Source organism: Phodopus roborovskii, unplaced genomic scaffold (assembly GCF_943737965.1).
Source record: "Phodopus roborovskii unplaced genomic scaffold, PHOROB, whole genome shotgun sequence".
Taxonomy (NCBI): Eukaryota; Metazoa; Chordata; class Mammalia; order Rodentia; family Cricetidae; genus Phodopus; species Phodopus roborovskii.
Genome location: NW_026126433.1, coordinates 25,716,932 through 25,731,781, shown reverse-complemented (window position 1 = coordinate 25,731,781; position 14,850 = coordinate 25,716,932).

Below are 14,850 nucleotides of genomic sequence, written 5' to 3'. Positions count from 1 at the left end.
TGAAGGAAAGGAAAGATGGGTTTCATTCATTTGAGAGAAAGATCTTTGGATTGTTTTACCATTGATCATTAACAGAGGGATAACCTCCTATAGCTTTGCCTATAGGCATGGGCTGTATAATTTGAGGGCAAAGGCCATGTCCTATTTTTCTTTGTACCTCCAGTACCTGACACAGTGGCACATTAATAGTTTCCCCATCAATAGGACCCGAATGAGTAAATGAAATGTGCTCACTGCTGGGAAGGTAGTAAAAAAAATAAACCATGAAGTCACGCTTCTTCCTTTTCTGACCATAGTTTCCTGACCTATTACTGGAGAATCAATCAATGATCAATCAGTCATGATAACCACATCGAAGAGGAAACAACAAGAACTGTTTCCTCTGTAGATATCTTTATAGTCCAATAATTCTTGGTGTTTTGATTTCTTTCTTTCTTTCTTTAGGAAATTTATATAGCCCATTCAGATTAGAGAGTGACCAAAAGAGACAGAAAGAAGAGAGGCACGAGAAACTGAAGGATCTGCCTCCATCTCCAGAGGAGACTTTGCATGTGTGCATCACAGAGCAACAGGAGGGGTGTGATGATGTCTGCCCTCACTTCCACTGAACCCAGATGTTTCCTCAAGAAGAAGGAGTGGCTTGTGTGCACAGCACCTTGGGGTGCCAGCCCTCACCCCTACACAGTAATTGGGGCTGTAGGTCATTAGCCAGAATAAAGGATACACCCTATTTGCTATCTTACATCTTATGTTGAATCTAAAGGGGTTGAGCTCACAGAAATAAGGGATAAGATATCAGCACCAGAAGCTGGGAAATCAGGGTGACTAGAGGTAGCTAGCAGATGGTACAGGGGTGCAACTAAATAAAAAGAGAAAAGTCCAAAAATTCTATAATGTGGCATGGTAACTATAGCTGATAACAATATACTTCTAAATAGTAGAAAAGATTTTGGATGTTCCCAACAAGGAAATAATAAATATCAGGTCATGGACATGACAGTAACTTGACACAGGCATGCATATTATATGTGAGTTGAAATATCACACTGTGTCCCACGAATACATATCGTTACAAGTCATTTGAAAAAAAAAAATAACTGATCTGAGTGACAAAGCTCTTGCTTAATACATACAGGCCCTGCATTCAACACATAAGGCCGCTGTTTAATACATAGGGCCCTGTATTCATTATATGAGGCCCTAAATTTAATGTCTAGCACCTTCTCTCTCTCTCTCTCTCTCTCTCTCTCTCTCTCTCTCTCTCTCTCTCTCTCTCTCTCTCTCTAGTGCAGGACACCTAGTGTGGATTGGATTAGAGACTAGTAAGGCATCTAATTTTGTATTGGTGTGGTGGCTTTCCCAGCCACCCACGAGATCCTGAAGGCTCTGACCTAACCAGGGGGCCAGTCCACTGATGAATCCATTACTTGGTGCCATTATTGGGAGGTGGTGAAAGGTAGAAGGTGGGTCTAGAAGTAGGTCATTTGGAGACTTATCTTTGTCTGGCCCCTTCTTTTATTTATTTATTTCTTTTTCTTTTGTTTTGATAATTATTTTTTAATTTAAATTTGAAACAAGCTTGTTTTATATGCCAGTCCCAGTTCCTGCACCCTCCCATCCTCCCCTGTCCCCTTCACCAATCTCTATCCCATCCCATTTCCTTTCTGCTCCCCAGGGAGGATGAGGCCTTCCATGAGGAGTCTTCAAAGTCTGTCAAATTATTTGGAACAGGGCCTAGGCCCTCCCCCATGTGTCTAGGCTGAGAGACTATCCATCTATTGGAATGTGCTCCCACAGTCCATTCATATACTAGGGATAAATACTGATTCACTATCAGAGGCCTCATAAACTGCCTAATCCTCCTAATTAACACCCACATTCAAGGGGTCTGGGCTGGTCCTATGCTTGTTTCCCAGCTATCAGATTGGAGTCCATAAGCTCCCTCTTGTTCAGGTCAGCAATTTCTGTGGGTTTCTCCAGCCTTTTCTTGACCCCTTTGATCATCGCTCCTCCCTGTCTACAACAGGATTCCAAGAGTTTGTCTCAGTGCTTAGCTGCAGGTGTCTGCTTCTGCTTCCATCAGCTACGAGATGAGGGCTCTAGGATGGCATATAAAGTAGTCATCAATCTCATTATCAGGGAAGGCCACTTAAGGTAGCCTTTCCACTGTTGCTTAGATTCTTAGTTGGGGTCATCCTTGTAGATCTCTGGGTATTTCCCTAGTGCCAGATTTCCCTATAAACCTATAATGGCTCCCTCTATTATGGTATCTCTTTTCTTGCTCTCTTCTATTCTTCCCCTACTCAAACTTCCTGCTTCCTCATCTTCTCCTCTCCCCTCCTCTTCTCCCCTTCTCTTTCTCCTAATTCCCTCTCCCCTCCCCCCATGTTCCCATTTTGCTTGGGAGATCTTGTCCCTTTCCCCTTCTCCAGGGAACCATGTATGTCTCTCTTAGGGTCCTCCTTATTTCCTAGCTTTTCTGGTGTTGTGGATTGTAGGCTGGTGATCCTTTGCTCTATGTCTAAAATCCATATATGAGGGAGTACATACCGTGTTTGTCTTTTTGTGACTAGGTTACCTCATTCAGGATGGGTCTTCTAGTTCCATCCATTTGCCTGTGAATTTCAATATTTCATTGGTTTTTTTGTTTTGTTTTGTTTTTTCCTGAATAGTACTCCATTGTGTAAATGTACCACATTTTCTCCATCCATTCTACAGTTGAGGGGCATCTAGGTGGCTTCCAAGTTCTGGCTATTACAAATAATGGTGCTGCTATGAACATAGTTGAACAGATGTCCTTGTTGTATGAATGTGCATCTTTGAGGTATATGTGTCTGGCCCCTTCTTGTACTTGCTCTCTCTGCTTCCCTCTGACATGAGCTGATGGTGGGGCACTGTTATGGTGAGAAAATGTATGGTGTGGTATGGGGGACAGAGAGAGACAGATGGTGCATGCCCTGTGGACAGAGGCAGATCTGAAGAAGTGGAGCCGTGAGTAGCAGGCTGAAGTGGGTGGCTTGATTGCCTCTAAGGTGATGGGTGGGTTCCTGGCCCTGTTGCAGCCATGGTGTGTGTTAATGTCCCTGGCTCCTGATACCACCAAAGGCTGAGAGGAAAAGGCTATACAGAGTTGGCCCCACCCCTCACTGACTACAACACTAAGGAGAGCAGGTCCCACACTGGGCCCTGGGCAGCACAGTAGACAGGGCCATAGATGAGCCGGCCCTGAGGGCATGAGAGTGGGAGAGCTAATATTGCTCCCCTCATCTGCCATAGGGGGGTAAGGGCAAGGGAAAAGCCCCCTTCCTTCCCACTTATCACCTCCAGCTGGCAAGGGAGCTGGGGGTCCGGCTTCACCCCTCATTTGCCATATGGTTGTACGGGTCGGGGAGATGCTCCCTTTGCTGTGGTGGGAGGGAGAGCTGGCCCTGAGGTCCTAAGAGCAGGAGAGCTGTTCTTGTCTTCACCAGTTGCAGCACTCAGTAGAGTGGCCCCTGTGACTCATCTAGGCAACCCAGTAGAGCCTGGTGGTGTAACCTGATGGTGTAGGTGTGGGTGAGCCAACCCTGAGGGCAAGAAAGCAGGAGAACCAGCCCTGCCCCATTGTCCTTCCCTGTAAAGGGTGAGCTGGCCAGGGCAATGCTGGAGACCTCACCCTGGTGGTGAGGATAGGGGGTGGGGTGCTGTCGAGCTGACCAACCCTGCAACTACTCAGGCCTAGAACCAGGGTTATGAGTTGACTCACCCCAACATCCACCCATCTGTGATCTGCTGGAACACAGGAAGTGTCATGTCCTGCAGACCCAAAGCTGTAGGATGTCCATGACACAGGGCAACAACGGGATATACAAGAGGGGTCCCAGCGAGGGCCCAGCGTCTGTAGTGTAGGCCTCAAAGCAGACCGATGGCTCTTTGCAACCAACACGTGCAAGTGAAGGTACATGGACAAAAGGGTTTGCTGTGTGACTCACTGTGTCACACTGCTACAGCCCTGATGAGATTTTGAATTTCTTCTTTCTTTCCATTAAATTTTATCTACTTTATTTTAGAGGTAGGTTGCAAGGACAGAGAGTGGATATGAAGGGATGGAGAGATGAATGGGATTGATATAAAAGACACAAAGAATAAATAAAAAGAAAGTTTCCAATTAAAAAAAATGGACAAAATAGAATGAAATAAAAGCAAAAACAAACCTGAGCTGCGAGCCAGGATAAATCATACCCTTTTAAATTGTTCTCAGATATTTTTTACAACTATGATAAAACATAGAAACCTAAATGAATATGAATTTCAGATAAGCAATGAATAATTTTAGCATAGGCATGTCCAAACACTGTATAAAAAACATGTCATACTAAAAGAATTACGTGGTTTTTAATATTCAAATTTAATTTAGTGACCTGTAATTGATCTTTATAATTAACCTATTATTGACCAAAACTAGCATGGGCCTTAGAGTTTGTACCCTTAACACTAGAGTGGCAGCTGGGGCAGTGCTCTCAACAAGAAAGGCTGTGCTTTGGTGCTGGCCATGTCCCTTCTCTGACGCTGGCCCTCCCCACCAGGCACTGTTCTGGATTTCCTAAGAACAATGGAGAGCTACATGTGCTAAGTGCCTGCAGGTAAAGTGAGGCCATGGGGGAAAAGGAGGGGTTGGCATCTTAAGAAGGGAGAGGAATGGTTTGTATAAAACAACTTTGCTGTGTTAGTTGCTAGTCTAAATTGGCATTTGATGACCTTACTTGACAATTCCAAATGCACTGTGATTTTACTTATAGCTATGATCTGTCCAAAAATTTAGAAATTCAGTCATATGCAGAGAACTAGAAACCTCATGGGGTCAGTGGATGTGGGAAAGGACAGAGGCCACAAGAAAACATGGGAAGGAGAGACATGGTATTGTTGGTTTAGGATGACCCTGGGCCAGTGAGTAAAAGGACTGTTTATAAAAGCCGAAGAAAGAACTGTTGTTCTAACAGTATTTGTACTGTGTCACATATTTTAGCATTTCACAATGTTGAATCTGCCTACCCATGAACATGGGATAATTTACTTCATTGCTTTCAGAATGTTCTCCATATGTTTCTTATTCATGTAGGTAATATTTGTAACTAAGCACTTCATTCATGGAGATGTTAACATTAATGGTGCCAGGTTTTTAAATTTCCAGCTCTGCTTGTTCATTGCTGAATAAAAAATGGACATTGGGTTTATAACTGTTGTTCTTTTGCTGCAGCTAATGCCTAAGAAATACAAACACGAGACTCAGCGCCCACGTGGAGTTTATTGAGAGAAGGGAGAGAAAGAGGGGGTAGCTGGTGGCCAACCGAAAGCAGGAGAGAGAGAGAGAGAGAGAGAGAGAGAGAGAGAGAGAGAGAGAGCAGGGGGGGCAGAGAGAGAGCAAGAGGGGGCAAGAAAGGGCAAGAGAGAAACCAGAGAGAGACCAGAGAGAGAATGGTGCTCTTGGCAAGCTTGCTTTAAAAGGGGGAGGGGGCTTGCGCATGCGTAACTGAGTCCTCTGGCAGCCAGGTAAAGCTTGAGCCACCAGGTAAGGCTGAGGTAGCAATGACACGGCCATGAGTGTCCTGCCTATCGTTGGGGGCGGGGGTCAGCTGGCTGCTAGTTCCTAACAATGACTGTATCTTCTCTGAAACATAACCATCAGGACTGCTCCTTGGTAACTCTAGTCAGTTCCCCTGAATAGTTTCTCAGCTTATTACAAATACACAGAACCATTAGATTGGTGTGTAGAACTTTGCAACCAACCAACAAATTGCCTGACTCTTGACATGAGCTTGAGATAAACCAGGTATATTCAGGATGGGACGAGGTTACTCTTGCCCTGACAGCTTTTAAGTTCTCATGTTTCAGATTCAAATCACACAGGTTCACTTTGTCTTGCTGCTGCCTAGGACAGGCTTTTGCCAATGAGATGCCTATAAGTTATATTCTGTGCAGTCCTGGATCTGTCTGTCTGCCTCTTTTCATCAACCTTGTTTGGGGGCTGGTTTTTAAGTACTAAAAACAGGTTGTTTCAAAACATGTGAGAAGCCATCCAGGAGACCAAGCAAATGAGCACAGGAAAGAAAGCATCCTGGGAAATTTCGGGCTTGACATTTTATGCTGTGTTTGGAGGAGCATAAATGTATATGCTAAATGCTTTTTACCTGCCTCAGGGCTATGGGATACCTTATCATTGCCATGGGGTTAGGAGCAGCCATCTTGCTGAGTAATTGCTGAGACTGAATTAGCTTAAGCATGAGAAAGGCATAGCCAAATCAAGAGAACCAACAGGGAAATGTAATCCATAGAACAGCATTAAGGAAGTCCACAGAATACCTTGGAAACCAGACATGCAGTGAGCCATTCATGTTCAGGAGTTTCATGAGCCCAATAAAGCTCATTTTTGCACTGGAATTATAAAAATAAAAATAAGATAACACTCCCTCATGAATGGTATGACATCTCCAGAGGTGTAGCCACTGTTAAGTTGCCCATGACCTAGTAAATAACCCTACATCCATACAATGCAAGCAACCTCATCTAAACTCACTGAGTTATTAAAAATATAAACATAATAGTAGGAGAGAGGTGTATTGGAAGGAAGAAAGGTCCCAGAAGGAAGTAAGAGGCAAATAAGAAGGGAGAATAGGAGATGAATATCATCAAAACATATTATGTACATTATGAAATTATCAAAGAATGAATTATAAATTATTTTTCAAATGACCAGTATGTCCCCTTGCTCTGATTTGTTAGCCCAGTTGTTGAATAAGACATTTAAAATGTAGACAAGGCTGTTTGCTGGCCTGAGAGAGGGGAAATAAACTAAGGACAATGGGTCCTTATTTACTGTCACAAAATCTGGTCAGAAAAAAAAAATAAGCAAATAAAAATGAGAAAGAAAAGAAATGAGCCAGTTAGGATATCGAGGAAACAGGTGGCCTATTACTTGGTTTGTGCCAGAACCACCCAAGAAAAGACAGGGAAAGCTTACAGCATCTTGGTAGCTGTATAGAAGAAACTTTAATCTGAACAACCCCTCTTTCTGTTCTCTTCCCTCCGGCACTCACTGCTGGCTATGACTGGAGATGGAACAAAAGTCACCCCAAAATAAGGTCTGTAGTGGTGGTCAGAGACCAGTATTTTTCTGTTTTCTGGCTCCTCAAAAACAAGGGAAGGCTTGACAGGTAGTGTTAGGGCACACCTTTAATGCCAGCACTCGGGAGGCAGAGGCAGGCAGATCTATGTGTGTTCAAGGCTAGCCTGGCCTACAAAGCTACACAGAGGAACCCTGTCTCAAAAAACCAAGCAAACAAACAAAAAAAGGGGGAGGCCATCAGAATAAAACAAGCACTGTTGTACTTGAGAGAACCCCCTGTATTTGGCACTAATGTCCCTGTCTTGGAAAACTCTTTGGACAGTTTTTCTCTTGGGAAAGGCGATGCACAACTCTGGGAGACTGGGGAATAATGGACTGGGGAGTAATGAGGGGTAGGGTTGGACTCAGAGTTCAGGTAGTAAAGGCAATACTGATGGAGAAATAACTAGCTTTACAGCTGTTAGCTTTACGGCTTCTAGGGAGGCAGTAAAGAGCAGGTTCTGCAAACTGTCAGGTAGGCATGTAGAGATTGGAGAGCCCATAAAAGAACGAAAGGACATTGAGATTTTATGGCATGTTCAGTACCTTCAATAGCTCTGGATGGGTTACATAAAATTTTAAAAATCCAGCTAGAACTTGGAGAATAACTACAGACCTGTGAAACTAGATAGTGTTTGCCCAGGAGGGGCATTCCAGGCATGGCTTGGTGTGCCTATAGAGGCCTATCACTGTCATGACACGATGGCTGGAAGCAGACCTCACCCATCTCTCATTCCCTTCTGACATTCTCTGCTTCATCATTATATCATCCTTATATCAATGATGTCATGCTAGCTGATGAGGGGACAAGGTGAGCTGTCAACTCCAATAAACCTTTGAAACTCAGAACTCAGACCAGCATGAAATTCCCAGGCCTGGTCTGGTTGGAAAAGAACCACTTGACTCAAGGCATGGGACAGGATAAAATACAGCCCTTCCCCCATCTACCCTGTGGTAAAGGATGGCTAGGGTCCTGGGGGGCTCCTGAGTTATTAATAGACTCATTATTCATCAAGACTCTACTTAGTCCATTTACTGAGAATGGAGCTACATGGAAAGGGTATATATCCCAGCAAGAAGCATCTGAAATACAAAGGGACAGGCTCTTGGACAGTACTTGTCACCAATGGTGGTAGTATGAAGTGGGTTCTCTGGCAAAAATAAGGACAAAACGTACCTCTAGGTTCTTGGTCACAGCTCTGAAAAGGAACTGAAAACAAGCATATCCCCCAGAACAACATTTTTTAGCAGTACCTTAAACCTCTGACCATGACTTTACCCATCACAGTGTGGACCGGCCTTCCTAGAAGGGGACGCTTAGGAGCCTGTTTCGGAAGCCTCAGCCTGCTGCACTGCAGACTCCCACTCTGAATAGCATCATATATATTAACAGCCAGAGTCAGAGGTCAGTCCATCCATGAGTCAGGTAAAGGGACTCACGTGGCAACCCAAGGCCCCTCTACTTAGATCAAGTTACATGCTCACCCTTTTCCCAAGAAAGCAATGGTCCCTTCACCTTTTTGTGGACAAATACATCCTGGAACACATCCCAGAGATACAGGCAATTGACTGAAGCAAACTATCCTGAACTAGTTTGGTGTTTTGTTTTTGTTTTTTAGATGGGACCTCACTATGTAACTAGAACCCACTAAGAAGATCAGGCAGTCCTCAAAATCACAGAGATGAACCTGCCTCTGTTCCCCAAGTGCTAGATTAAAGGTGTGAACCACCATGCCCACCCTCTCGGTGTACTTTTAGGGAAACCCCCTACTGCCCTATGCCTATGCATGGTTGGGAATGCATATGATGAGAACCAGTTGCATCATGGGAAATAATATGCTCAGTGGAAAAAAAGAGGTACACAACCCAAGCCTATTCGTCCAAACACAAAACCACCTACACCCTGCCCCTAGCAGAAATTCTTTCTCCTGAACCCGCAAAAGGAAGTCCCAGGAATTGATCAGGGGCTCCTGAGTAAGCCTTGCCCAGAGTTGAGACTTACAGACTCAGTGCTTTCACATTGCTTCTGAAAAAAAAACAAAACAAACAAACAATAACCTTGCTACTTTGCTCTGTGTGTGTGTGTGTGTTTAATTCTTTGAACAAGATGTCAAGAACCTTGAAATAACTTCTCTAGCCAGCAGCCACCTGCACCATTCCCATGCCCACTGGTCTTCAGGACCTGGAATGCGGTTGCAATATAACCTTCCACTCGTTCTGGATTAACACAGGAGAAAATCAGAGCAACCAGTGGTGTGGATAGTAGAAGCCCAGGAGCCATAGTAATAACTAAGTTTGCAGTGGCTTACCCTGGAGATGGCATAAGGGAGGCAGAACAGTTATCTGCCTACGTTGGGAAAGCCCCTCTCCAGAGTCTCCATGTGGCAAGGAGTGTGGGAAGAGCTACAGGACCCAAAGACATGACTGAGTGTACATGTTCTCATGAGTGTATGTGTAGCTTGTTAAGATCTCTGCCCTAGAAGCAGAAGAACAGATGTCTTCACTAAGGCACAGATGCGGTTCCCAGCCTAAGCAATGGACCCGGTCTTAAGGGTGCAGAAGATTCAGATAGACATAAGGATGACAGAGTAGGATGGAACATGGATAATGATTGCCTCTAAACTATAGTGCCTCGGTGGTTGTATCCAATATGAACTGCACTCATGCTTCTAGGTACATTGTTTGACCCACACAGAGATAGACACAATGAGCTGTCCAGTCACACAGGATTGGAAGACTGTTATGTTGACCCTTTTCCAGACAGCAATGGCTATAAATATGCTTTAACTTACACATATCTAGCTACTTTCTTCAAGACAAACTTCTATACAAAGAGCCAAAAGTCATCAGGGTGCCCTTTTCATAGGACATGTTGCCCAGAACTGGATTCAAAAACATGATACATCGGTGCACTCTTGCTTACCATGTAACTCTCCAGCAGCAAGGTTTCAAGAGCCACTTGAAAGGCAACAGGTGTGGGCCCCAAAGCAAACCCATTTTGGCCAAATGGACCAAAGTCTTGGGGGGAGCAGTATTAATAAATTTAAATACCCACACAGTTAACATACCTTCTTCTCTTTATGAGCACATGGGGGCCCTGGTGCCTATCCCCAAAGGCTATTTATATCCAAGATGTATATCCAGGTGCTACCCTAACATCACTGAAACATAGAGAATATGGCTACCTCATACTATACACATAAAATACATGGTAAAGGACTCAAGATGGATTGGCTATTTCTTAACACAGTATGAGAAGTTATTAGCCCTTCAGATTTGGTCCCCAAAGAACCTGCTAAGACTCTAGACCTGTCATTCATTGTCTAAAGATGATGTCACCAAGCTTGTCATATTGGATGGTTCAGTTGTTCTTTACAGCTCCCTGTTTTCCTGTCTGTAGCTGTAGCCTCTGCTGCTTTTCTTAATCTTCAGATCTGTGCTGCCCAGGCCAGAGGTTCTCCTCTTCATGAATGACAGCATACATGCATACATACACATATATACATATATATATACAAAATCAGATGCCCTTCAGATCAGACGTAGAAGTGGAACCCAAGAGATGGTTGTCTGTGATGGTGTTACACAAGGACTGAAGAGAACAAATTTTTGGGCTAACCCAAGATGTGTGAGCATCTTAGGAGTGGGATACTTCCTACTCTGAGAACTCAAGGGAAGTAGCCTGATGTGTTCCTCCCCACCTCCTCCCATCTCTTTCCTCCCTGTGATCTTCCTAAAGGCAAATGTGAGTATATCACTTCCATCTGTTGCTCTCAGATGAAACCCAAAAGGTCTTTTGCACAGTATCTAAGGCCACAAAAGACCTTGTTCCTACATCTTTCATCCACTGTCCTAGTCTCCAGTCAGTCCAAACTGAGTTTTGCACTGTAAATCTTCTGCCTCGAGGGCACGAACCATTATCTGCACCAATGACTATTTCTCCCAAGGACTTGCTTTCTTTTCAGAGGCTTCCTGGTATTCCAGTACCAGAAGATGGAGCCCCTAGCTTGTTTCTGTTCCCTAGGACCACACCAAATAGCTATTGATTCATAGACCACCCTGATTTGACAGTGAACCTTCTAAGGGCAGTTTCCATGCATCCACAAAGCACCTGAAAGGAATAATGGCCATAAGGGCCACAGAAGCATTTAGATAACATGACACCAATATGGATATCCAGAACAACTTAGTTAAGGTGGCAGCTAATGATCTCTAGGGAACCAACAATAAATATGCAAAAAAAAAAAAGTGACAGTTTAACTTATTATGCAACTAATTCTGGCAAGATGCCACTTTTCTGTGACTCTGTAGAAATGTCCTTGGGACCAAAGAAGGACATGTGCCTTTGTCTAGAGAGAATAAACTATATCACAGTTGCCTGCAGCTCGTTACATCTTGTTTTATTTCCTGGTGCCTTCACATCCTCCATCTCTGGTCCCAGAGCTCAGCCATCAGCATCTTTCTCTTGCTCTTCCCATTCTTGCTGCCTTCCCACATGGCCTCCTGCTCCGTCTTTTTATTAAATGCACCGGAAACTTTGGGCTGGGAGCCGTCACTCACTGTCCATCCATTTCTCTCCTCTCTTCTTTAAGTAGTAAAACTGCTGTGTTTGAGCTGGGTCCCTGGTCAGTCAGCCACTAGAAACGCAACCTCTGCAGCCAGAGAGGAGGACATAGGGATGCAAGTGGAAGGAACAAATATATCTGCCTTCCTCTTCTTTTTTGGTTCTTCCTACACTCACTCTCTCAACCATTTCTTGACACATGCTTTTAACACCATTAGCTGTCTCGTGCATCCCCAGCGAGCCTGTCTCTGAACTCTTGATATGTTCTAAATGGCCTTTGCCCTTAATCATATGCTAGTAAGATCACATTTAGCATATCCCAAATGGATGCCCTGGTCTTTCCTCTAAACATCTCCTCCAAAATCATTTTCATGCAGTTTAGCCACAGTCCACTTCCTCCCTTCCCCCAGGCCAGCATGCCCACAACTGGCCCACACTCCCCATCCCTCCTGCCAGTCAGTCTTCCCCCCCAGCAGCAAATCCTACTGACACATATTTCCACAGATCCATAGTCTGACATCTTGAAATCAACGTCCCTTTCTCTCATCCAGCATTAGCAAACAAACACTGTGCATGAACCATCAAATGTCTCTAACTGACTTTTCTGTTTTCCCAGCTGCCCACTGCAGTCTATTCACAGTGAAGCCCAAATGATTCTCTTGAAATTCATTTATTTTAGTATTTTTATTTATTATGCATACAGTGTTCTGCTTGCTTGCATGCATGCCTGCAGTTCAGAAAAGGGCACTCAATTTTATTACCAATGGTTGTGAGCCACCATGTGGCTGCTGGAAATTTGAACTCAGGACCTCTGGAAGAGCAGCCAGCGCTATTAACCACGGAGCCATCTCTCCAGCCCCCTGTCTTGAAATTTAACTGTATCCTTCTTTTCATTGGATGCAGTCCTTGTCCACAGGACAAGGGCTTTTTATCTCACATTGAAGAAGCCCAAGCTCACTGGTTTCCTTTGCTGCAAGCCTCTGTTGAGTACTCTCCCTGTGTGATAATCATGCTTTGATATTGCACAAACAGGCCGGGTGTGAGTGTGGCCCAGGACCTTTGAACTTGCTGTTCCCACGCCTTGATTGCTCCAAAGTCTCTGCATCTTATTCTCTTGCTTCCTTCAGGTTTTCATTTAATTAGCTCCCTCAGCTGACTGCCATATTAACGTCATCTGCCCTGACTGCCCAACCCCTCTCTACCCTGGTTACATTTTCTTCCTGCACATTATTCCCATCTAGCAAACTATATCCTTACTGGCATGTCTCTACACTGTACCTTTTTAACACCTCCACCCCAGCCCCACACCTAGCCAGGTTTTGCGAGGTCAGGGGTCAGGATCTGACTTTCACCCTGTGACATATCTAATATTTGAACACTGAGGGCAGGACAGCCCTGTTCTGTCGATGACTCATGACATAATTCTCTACTTCCTGGGCCCAGCCACCGAGGCCCCCATAGACCAGAAGCAAACCTTCTACTTGTGAGTCACTATTACTGTCTTTGTTTAAAAAGGCAAGCAAAACACTGATACCTCAATGCTATAAAAAATACACTACGGAGAAAAGGGCACCTTCTTGATAACCAAAGATAAGAGAGCCCTTTGAGGAAATGGAAAGGGGAAAATCTCCTTATTTCTTGTAGGTTGGTGCTCACACTACTGTAGATTTCAAATCTGCTCTGGACTCATGGGTTCAATGAGAAAAGCCAATATGGTAACCAGCATAGCAATGGTGTTACTTTTTGTTGCCTTAAGAATAAATATAAACATTGTTTCTATCCAATCTGCTCATGGTTTTCTAGAGTCTCAAACACCCCATTCCCCTTGTCTCTTCCCACCCAGTCCCACCCCCTTGGTAGAGCATCTCATGTCCACAGTGTAAGTATAGAGACTGTGAAGTGACCTGAAACTACGAACACGGTTTGCATCATTGCCCCCCCCCCAGTAATATTTGTTTCCTGTGACCAAAAAGAGGAAGTCTATAAACACAAGGGGCTGGTCTATTGTGTGTTAAGTGGTTGGCAAAATAGTCATACAACCCGAGGAGAAACCAGTTTAGGTGGGTATCATAAAATGCCTTAGACTGGGTGGCTGGAACAGACTACATTCCTTTCGGTTTTAGAGGTTGAAAGTCCAAGAACTTGTTGATCATTTCATTCTCCTTGTGATGTACAGGAAGCTGTCTTGATTTTCTATGCCCTCTGGCAAGGAGAAAAGACTGTTCTCCCTTCCTTTGTATGAATTAGGCCACAGATCTCATGAGGAGGATCCCACCCTGAGACTTCTTCTAACCCTAACTGCTTTCAAATGCCTCATCTCTAAACACTGCCTGGAGGTTTGGGGGCTTATACTCCATTCAGCCCAAAATGGTGATTCAGAATAGCAATAACTGAGCTGGGGAGATGGCTCAGTATGGATAGCCCTTGGTGTGAGAGGACCTGATTTCAAATTCCTAGAGAAAGCGGTAGTATGTGTCTATACACACAGCATTTCTATATCAGGATGGTAGCAGAGGCAAAATTCCTACAAACCTGGAGGCTAGCTAGTCTTGGGTATACAAAAGTGGGGGAAAAATCCCATCAAACAATATAGACAGAAGAGACCAATATCCTAGGGTGTCTTCTGACCTGGTCACAAGCATACAGATACCTGCACTTCTGACTGTGCTTAACAAACACTATGAGAAAGACAGTGGTAACCTTGACCCTCAGGCTGCTGCTGTCCAGCTATTTCCTCCAAACTGAAAGGAGGAGGGAGACTAAAGATTCAGAAAGTTGGGAAATTTAGAAACCTTCTCTTGTGGCCACATAAACAGTAAAAGTTTATTGAGAGGGAAGGCCCTGCTGTGGGACTGCCAGCTTTTGTGAGTCATCGCCAGTGGTGGAGGGGAATTCTTTTTGTAATACAACCGCCTTTGAGACACCCACCATCCTGGAAGAAGCCCTTCACCCACGCTCTGGTGTTGAACCCTAATTTAAAAAAACCAATTAATTCATGGGGCTAGACTTGTGTGGGATTGTTTCTTAGATCTGTCATCTTTGCCCTGTCTGGGGTGGATAGGCATTTGCTCCTGTATTCCCAGAAAAAAAAAGTCACTGAGAAAATCCTCACACATCTGAACAGTGTCATGACCAGTACCACCTG